At 41.5% G+C, this 9,728-nt stretch overlaps 1 pseudogene; it reads right to left on the reverse strand.

The window, feature by feature from the left end:
• Positions 1-521: 521 nt before the first annotated feature.
• LOC122753583 lies at positions 522-9,349 on the reverse strand (annotated as a pseudogene).
• Positions 9,350-9,728: the final 379 nt, after the last annotated feature.

Here is a 9,728-nt window from a genome sequence, read left to right on the forward strand (position 1 = left end):
CTGACTGATTAGAGTCCCTCACATGCAAATAACCCCCTGAGGATTGACAGCAATTAGCCATGTGCTTTCAGTTCTGGGAAGTATAGCCAAAGGCCTAGGCTGCTCCTCTTTCTTAAAACACTTCACCACAATAGAAATAACCAGTCAAATGTCGCAAGTCAAAGTAATGGACAGCAGACGTGGTGCCTCGGAAATCAAAATGTGGATTTTGATCAAAGCTGCACTTTATTTAGGTATTGTTTTTTGAAGGCCTGAATGTCTGGTTTTATTTAAGTGTAACTGTCACATGACAGGGGCTCTGTTCCACATTGGCCAGGGGACTTCATTTGCACAGGAAACTCAAACATTGGTCTCTAGCATGAGAAAATCTTTCAGGGCTCAGTAATAGGCAATTTGGAAGAAAAAAAATTGCCTTCAGAAAAATCTCACAAGTTTTACTAAACACTTCAAGCATTTCACAGCTTTCTTATATTTAACAAAAGGTTTCCTTCCAGAAATGTAGTTTATTTACAAACTAAAACCTAATCATCAGAAGCCTGCTCAGAGGCCTCATTGTTGGAGGCTTCTGAGTCCGAGTCGTTCCCAGAGCCCCTGGCAGAAGCACTCTCTGACTCAATCTGAATCAGCACTCGGTGAAGGTGACAGCGCCTCGTTGTCCAACCATGCAGAGCGGCTCCTTCCCAACTGGACGGACTCCTGAGCAGACTGTTCAGACACTGAACGCCTCCTCTTCCGAGCTGACCGGTCCCTGTCCTCTGACTGTTGCATGCTGGATCTCCAGAGACTGCCAGCTTCGCTCCCAGACTGATCTGGGTTCTCGACAGAATCGATCTCAGACATGAAGTATTTCTTGTGTCCATCACCATGATCTGAATCACTATTGCTGTTCCTGGCATGTCCCTCATCAGCAATTAAGTTCATCTTCATCTGAAGAATCCTCACTTGATGAGATTATGGCTTTTGACTGTCTTTCCTTCCTTTGAAGGAGGCAGCCGTTCTGGCCTGGGAGCCACCGCCTTCTCTGCCCCAGGAGGGCGACGCTTTTTCACCCCGGGACGGTTTTCAGTCTCTCCCTCATCAGTTCCCTCATCTCCTTTTGGTCTCCTCCGCTTTTTCTTCCTCTCATCTCTTCTTCCCTTTGCTGGCTTCTACTGCCCTTCCTTTTCTTCTTGGACACAAGAATGTCTTCAGTGTCATCATTGACAAATTCATCAAACTTGCCTCCCTTCTTAGAAGGCCTGGCCCAGCCTCCGCCACCGCTGCCTCTTTTCCTTTGTCCCTGCGGTTCCTCCTATGACCAGGAGGATGCTCTTGGTCTTCTCCACATACCAGGCTCACTGCTCCAGGAGCTTCCTCTGCACTTCTTTCTCTCTGTAAAAATAATAATAATTATTAACTATATCTAATCTGAAAAAAGCATATAATTGGCTTTACAAAAAATTGTAAGTTTAGAAAAATTATAATTGGGTCACAAGTCCTGCCGAGGTCGCCATTCAAATGTAGAAATATTTTTGATGACTAGGGCTAATTTGGGGGGCTAATCTGACTGGAGAACTAATCTGGGGACTTTTGACTGACTGGCTATCTAACTGCTATTAATTTAACATGGGCCGTTTAGAAAGTTCCACCACACTGCTCCACTCCCAAAATTGATAAGCAAAAGATTGAGAAGCCTCTTAACTAAATAATCCAAGCAGAGTTTATTTATGAGATACTATTTAAAATTGAGAATACAGGGAAATAAAATGTACAACCTGACTGTGTTCCCGGGTGCTTTCACCTGCTGCCCCTGGAACTTTTTCAATATAACAGGGGCCTTAGCTGCCTCTTGCCTCAGAGTACTCAGTCCTTTATTATAACTCCCGAGCCCCTTTCACTTTGTAAGTCCCGCTGCTTCTAACTTTCCTCTCCTTACTGCCACCGATGAACCCCTGTGTTTCTCTCTCACCCTCACAGACCTTCTGTCTGTCTGCTCTGTCAGTCTGCCCTTCGGCCTCTTTTATCTCTGCTCCTAGTCCTTCTCGTCTTCTCCTGCATCGTCCTTGTAGCTCTGTCTCTAGTCTGCCCTGCTCCAACCTTTCTAATCTTGTCAGGGGCCTCTTGACCTCTTCTCCTGTCTCTCTATCTTGTCCATCCTCCCTCTGAGTCTTGTCCACTGGCCTCCAGTCCTCCTGTCACATCTCCTGAGTCTAACCCCCAGGTGTGTGTGTGTGTGTGTGTGTGTGTGTGTGTGTGTGTATCTTTTCTCCACTCAAATCTTGGGGCTTCCTGTGCCCCCACAGACCAAGCTAATCTGCCAGCCAGGGCTGCGGCTGGTGGGGGACGGGGTGCACTCGAGCCTCATGTGCCTCAGCACAGGCTACCCCCAGAGCCCAGTCTGGACAAGCCCAGGATCTCTCAAATACCTCTACTCAGGGCAGAGGGAGCTGGGGGCTTCTCCCCCCCCCCAGCTGTCTGACCTGGCTTCTTGTACAGCCCACGGGGCTTTTGGGCTCAGCTGAAGCAGAGGGGGAGGGGCACCAGCCCCTCCCACACAGAAGAGACCCTGAGGGCCTAAGGCTTTCCAATCTCAGCCCAAAGGAAGGGTCCCCAAATCAAAATAAATTTCCACAGTCCCCCCCCCTTTGCTTCAGAAAGAAACATGTAGTGTTTCCTTGATGAAGCAGCAAAACAAAATACCATAACCTATGCTGGGACACAATATCAATAACAACACAGGAAAAGAAAATTGTCCAGAGGGGCAATCTCTCATGGACTCCCCCTTTGACAGTGTCCACAGAGGGAAGACCTCTGCAGAAAATACACATCACAGATGGTGTAAGTAGGAAGAGACCAAAGTGTCCATTTAAAGTCCTTTTCAATCTTGTCTTCAGAAGAGGTGTTGAGATGTCATCAGGGGAACTGGACTCTGGTCAGGACTCTGGTTGTCTCTGGATACTGCTGAGCTTTCACTAGTCTTTAGAATTGCATTGTCCAAAATTGTTCAGTTTAAATAATGAAAGTTCTTCAAAAAGCAGTGAAAGTTCTTCAAAATGTACAAAACAAATCTGAACTTTATGCATATACAGTGTATTGGAGTCCCCCCTTTGGGAGGACGTCTATATCCGTAAGCAATAGAAAACTGAGACAATACATCAGTAACACTTTTTGCCATTATATGTCTGGATCAAGGCCAAATTTACTAATGTGTCCGTGATGACACTTGAAAATGTTATGGGAGGGTTACCATACCACATCATGTGGTGCACAGACACCCAATAATTGTGCTAGGCCTCAGGTGGATGGATTTTAACCATGCCACTAGACAGAATAAAAAAAAAATCAAACAAAATTAAGTTAAACCAGGTTCATGGGCTGGTGCTTCCATGACACCAGACTATTTTTGGAGTGAGAGATGTGCCCTATATAGCTGCTATTATCAGCAAACTATGAACTTACTGCATGTATTTGGACTAAGGGAATCCTGCCTCCAGGTTTCGCTGAATGGCTGTTCTCTCAGCCTCCTCAGGGCATCTTACGTGTACCTGTCTCTCCTCCTGTTGTACACATATTTTCTCCAAGGCCTGCATTGTGGAGTGGAGTCATCTCCCTAAAGCTCAGTGTAAGAGTAATTACACTCTGAAATGGTAAGTTTCCATAATTCATAAATCTCATTAATTTCACCAAAGAAAATATGATGGTAAAAATGCGTGTTATGCTGCATAACTAAATACACTTGTAATATATACAATAATTCCAAACCATACCCAGAGTCGATTAGGAGTGATATAATGACCAATACAACAAAATTACTACTCTTTCACTAAGGATAATAAAAGCTATATACATAGTCACAATGACATATTAATGATAAATGAATATAAATGACTGATAATATTAAACATTGTTACAAAATCTTCATTAATCAAATAAACCACATCATCTTCTTCATGAATTCTCTATTTTAATAGCAATAACAAATACTTAAATTGATAAACATTTTATCAAAAAAACCTTAAACATCAGCATACTTGAAATGATAAATAATTTATCAAAAGAACTTAAACATTGCAAGACTCAATATGTCTGTCAATTGTCTTACGAACTAAATAATAGGGTTCAATAACCCTTTTTTGAAGTTAGAGCCATATGCTCTTTGAACAAGTCCTTCTCCTATAAATGGTGCAGGTGGAATGAAATGATGAAGACCAAACTGGGGCCAAGCAGGAACAGCAACATCAGCGGGTCAACGTGCCTGCTTCAATTCTGCCACAGCTGAAAGATGCTGGGAATCCAGCTGTAAAGATACTTGGAGGGGGCAGCTAGGTGGCACAGTGGATAGAGCACCTGCCTTGGAGTCAGGAGGACCTGAGTTCAAATCCGGCCTCAGACACTTAACACTTACTAGCTGTGTGACCCTGGGCAAGTCACTTAACCCCAATTGCCTCACCAAAAAAAATAAAAGATACTTGGAAAGAATTTTTTGTTAGAGCCACAAGTGGCTTAGCAATTTCACCAAAACAGGGAATCCATTGCCTGCAATACCCAGCTGCTCCTAGAATGGCCCTTACCTGCTTCTTAATTTTGCCACTCTTTGGGCTTCTAATAAGCAATAATATGTGTCCACAACCTTGAGGATCACGTGAGGTTTGTTACTCTGGGGAGGAGAATGGAATGGAATAAAAGGGTTAATGTATTTAAAGTCTAGAAAAATAAAATATTCAGTGTTTACTTTGGTCCATTCCTCCCCTGTGCACCGTCACTTTTCCATATTTCCCTGATCTTTACCCTTTTGAGAGGGTCTGTGACTGTCCTCAGGTTGCTGCTTTATATTTCTCTGAAAATGCCTATACCTGTTTTGACTCGGTTTGTCTGTATTTCCCTGATAAGATCTATATTTATTTTGATTTTGCTTATAATAAGGCCTATAACTGCCCTGATTCTGTCCTTTTATACCTTCCTGATAGAGTCTTCTAAAGTTATTCTGATTTTTGTTTATAATAAGGCCTGTAATTGCCTTGATTGTTCCCTCTCTGGAAAAAGTTTCTCTGATTATTCCTATTTCCCCTAAAAAAGTCTTTAAGAGTTTCAGTCATTACCTATCTCATTTCATACCTTCTAGTTCTACACTGTCTCAACAAGTGTCCTTTCTTCTCACAATATTGACACACTTTAGGGGTCTTATACTGATTTTTAAATGTTTGACCTGAAAGTGCAGGTGCTAGGATGTTTCTGCTTTTAGGCTTTGTAGCATCCTGCATAGGAGGCTTCTGCTGACCTGCTTTTAAAGACTGGTCGACATCTTTTTCTAACTTCAGGTCATTTTTAGTAGAGGGAGCTCTGGCATCCCTTTTAATACATGGCTCACTATGGTTACAATTCTTTTTCTCTCTCCAGAGTTGTATAAGAAAATACCATGCTAGAATATTAGTAATGGAGAGAAAAACATTACAATTGTTAGAGCTATTATTATATTAGCATAATAAAGGTCAAAATTAATCAAAATGTCTCCAGTAATATTAGCCATGGGATCAGTGGGGTAAATAGACTCACTCATCCCATTATTCCAAAAATTTTTTATAGTATGGATAAGGAAAAGTCCTGTAAGGCCATAAGGAAATACTGAGCTAGTCATTCTTTTAAAGTGAGACAATATGTTCCAGAACACGCCAACAAAAAAAAGGCAACAGGTAAAACAAATTGAATCATGGTTCCCTATAAATGCTAAGCCCTTTCTCTGCTAGCAAAAAAAACTATAAGGCTTAAGAGGCTTTCAAAAAATTAAAGGAAGTAGTGGGTGGAAAAAACTTTTCTTTAAATTTTTTTTCCTAGTGGCCCTTTAATTTATTATTAGTAGTATTATTAATATTATTATTATTATTATTATTTAAAGATTTACCAGGGTTAGTAGGTTAGTAACTCCTAGCTGGCTCACCATTAAATATTGTTTAAAAAATTAATTATTAATAACCATCTAATTTGGAAAATTATATAATTGCTTGTGAAAAAAAGTTTGTGGAAAAATTATAATTGGGCCGTAAGTCCCATCTGGGTCGCCATTCAATTGTAGAAATATTTTGTTAACTAGAGCTAATTTAGGGGGCTAATCTGACTGGAGGACTAATCTGGGAACTTCTGACTGACTGGCTATCTGACTGCTATTAATTTAACATGGGCTGTTTATAAAGTTCCACCACACTGCTCCACTCCCAAAATTGATAAGCAAAGGATTAAGAAGCCTTTTAACTAAACAATCAAAGCAGAGTTTGTTTGAGATACTATTTAAAATTAAGAATACAGGGAAATAAAATGTACAACCTGACTGCATTGTGGTGCGTCTCATACAGCCCACGGGACTTTTTGGCTCAGCTGAAGCAGAGGGGAAGGGGCACCAGCACCTCCCACACAGAAGAGACCCTGAGGGCCTAAGACTTTCTGATCTCACCCTAAAGGTAGGGTCCCCAAATCAAAATAAATTTCCACATCTCCTGTTCCTTCAGCAGTTTCTGCCGTAACAATTCTTTCTCTTGTTCCTGCTTGGCCCGTAGCTTCCTCGCCTCTTCATCCTGCTTTCATGTGCAGGCCATGTGACACTGAGCCTGCCTCAGTAAATCGGAGCACTGCCTGGCCTCCGTAGCAGCAGGGAGGGCCAAGTCAAATCTCATTTTGTCTCCTACTTTGCTCAAATAACTAAAATGCCTGTGGGCAAGTTCCAGTTGCTTGACCACATCCAGTACCTCCTTGAGATTGTTCTTCTGTCCTTAAGAACAGAAGTGGCTAGTCTCTGAAGTATCAGAGCCACGTTGAACATGAGAACCGTATCACTGGGTGTCTCATGTCTGGCCTTCAGTAAAGTCTGTTTCCACTCCTGCAGCTTGCCACACTTGAGGAGGGCACGAGCCAAAGAGCATGACATCTGTGTTCTGGTGTTTGTAGAACTTTCAGAGACAGTTTTCATACATCTGAACAGCACTGATACATTGCTTTCACTCCACGTAGATGTGTGCTAAGTTTAGCCACACATCACTGATATCTGCAGTTGCCTCTTGTACCTGAGCAAATACATCACAAGCTTCCTGGAAAAATAGCCTTTGTGGGCCAACACGGCACCTATGTCATTGGCAGCATAGGTTCTTAGGATCATTTCTGAGGACTTGCTTGTAGATGGCTAGTGCACCATCCTGATGTCGCTTTTCCTTCTCACGGTCTCTGGTGGGTTGATGTAAAGTTTGTAGCCAAACATTTCCAAGGGCCAGCATAGAACATCATTTTGAGTGGATGGGTGCTTTAATATTCTTTCGAATTTCTTCTGACACGGACCCCACTCTTGCTTGGCCAAATGAAGATTGCCAATCGGAGCCCAAGCATCTGGATGATCCTGATTGATCTGAAGAGCTTCTTTAAACCAATCTGAAGCCTCATAAAAAACTCCTTTATCTTTAGCCATTGCTCCTCTGCATAACTATGTCACCATAATTAGGATGTTCTCATAATATATTTTTATACAACTTTTCCGCTTCATGGAATCATACATTGCCTCATAAAGCCTGGCCAGATTGTACAATGCTGTAACAGAGATGGCATTATGGTAATGTTTGTCCTGCTCAGCTTCTGCCTTGGCATGATCCAAAGATGACAAAAAATATTTCTTTGCCTCCCCTAAGTTTCTGAGCCTAAAATGGAGGGCACCCACATCATTCAGAATCTCTGGGATGTCGACCTATACCTTTTCCAGCATGACATATGTATTGCTGTTCCATATGCTGACAGGGCACCCTGTATGTCGGTCTGTTCTAGGATTTGTGCCAGCTGGATCCAGGCCTCAACATCATCCGGATACTGCTCTGTGACATTCAAGTGGCCCTTGGCAATGTCTCATTCGTCTTGATCTTCCGAGTGTAAAGTTGCTAAAATTCTAGCTATACTGTCTAAAAATATCTGAGTGGTTGTCAAATTAGCTTTAGCAAGAGCTTAGACTCTTAAATATTTAAAGAGCAATAGGATCTAGTGATCAGAGAGAGATAAAATTTCTCTATTTCTAAGAGACCCCATCATCTGACCTGCCCTGGAGAGGTCAGAAACTAAAAGAACCCAATGATTCCTTCTTCCTTCCAGAAGCTTCCTGTGAAACTGGGGAAAACACACACACACACACACACACACATACCTCCAAGCTAATTAGCTGGTAGCTTTGATCGACAGTACCCATGACCAAACATCACTTCCTGATGCCAAGGAATTAACCACATGGTTTGCCCTCAGATGTCTTCTCCTCATGATGGAGCTGTCCTACAGTAACTCTCCAGCAGGTGCCATCACTCCAATTGTTACAGTCCCCCATGCTTCAAGTGAAGAAACATGGTTTCCTCACATGAAGCAATAACATTACAGATGCTTATGACTAAAGGGAATGAAAACAGAGGGGAAAAAATTGAGTGACACATTGACAAAGGCTAAAGGGGGCACTCCCCTATTAGCAGGTGGACATCATTAGTGGACATTATAAACTGTGTATACAATGTGCAAAAGGAAAACAGGGAAATGTCCATTTAAGTCTTTGGAAGTCTTTTCTTGAATGATTCTTGGGATGTCCTCTGGGTTTAGTCGTGGAATGGAAGTCTTTACAAGGGTTGATGTGTGGATGCTGGTAAGCAGCCAGGAAACTTTCCTGCAAAATTGAGCTTAACACAACTTTAAAATAGCTTTGTCAATAATTAAATCGAACAATAAGTTCTCAAAATCATGTCTAAGGGAATTTAGAATCTTAGTAGTTACACATGAAACATATTATAAAACAAAAACTAAAACATTCTCTGAAACTTAATATTACTACAGTCCCCCCTGTTGAGGGTAAATTGAGAAGATAATTGCAATATTAATTAAAAAAAATAACTTTCATCTTTGTTTCATCACTTTTTGCATCATCTGCCTAATTGTCCTCATGCCGTTATGAGAAATTTAAAAATCTAATAATTTGTAACAGATGTCAAGGCCAAATCCAACACTGTATTTATCATGACACCTGAGATAATTATGGGGGTTACCAAAAAAGAACAGAGAAATGATGGGATATGAGCAATCCCACACTTGAGCAATATATGCTGCTCATGCAGTATGCCAGGCTAACAATAGCTGGATGGGATATATGTCCATGCCACCAAACATATTGGAGGAAACTGAGTCAGACTTAAGCAGATGCATGGGATTGAGATGTCCATGGCATCAGACATATAGGAAGGGGCATAGAAACCAGGTGTAGAATGAGATGGGTGGGATGAAAACTTCCAGCCATCTGTACAATATTGTGGAGGAAAAAATTAAACCAAGAGAAACCAACCTCAATGTTTGTCAAAAGCGTCCCCTCGGCCATACCCTAGCTTCATGCATGTCTCCCATCATGTGACAGTGCAATGTCTGCTCTTGCATGTATTCTTGTGATCAGATGGCATCCTGGCCAACTGGCATCTGATAACTCAGAATGGAGGCAGTTAGTGTCTTAAATGATAAATTCCCATAATCCAAGTCTCATAGGGATTTAAACATTGAAGATACTAATGATCACAAATGTGAATGTACTGTGTAATTTAAGATTCTAAATGTGTATTCTAATCTGTTCCCCCAGTTTTGGGGGAAACTGACTAAAATCACTGAAAACAAGTTTAGGTTTTTAAGGGTTTATTGGAAAATAGAAAGAAAAAGATTGAGAACAGAATTCCAACAGCCTGGCATTCCTATCTTTCCTCAAATTT

Source organism: Dromiciops gliroides, chromosome 4, assembly GCF_019393635.1.
Source record: "Dromiciops gliroides isolate mDroGli1 chromosome 4, mDroGli1.pri, whole genome shotgun sequence".
NCBI classification, from domain to species: Eukaryota; Metazoa; Chordata; class Mammalia; order Microbiotheria; family Microbiotheriidae; genus Dromiciops; species Dromiciops gliroides.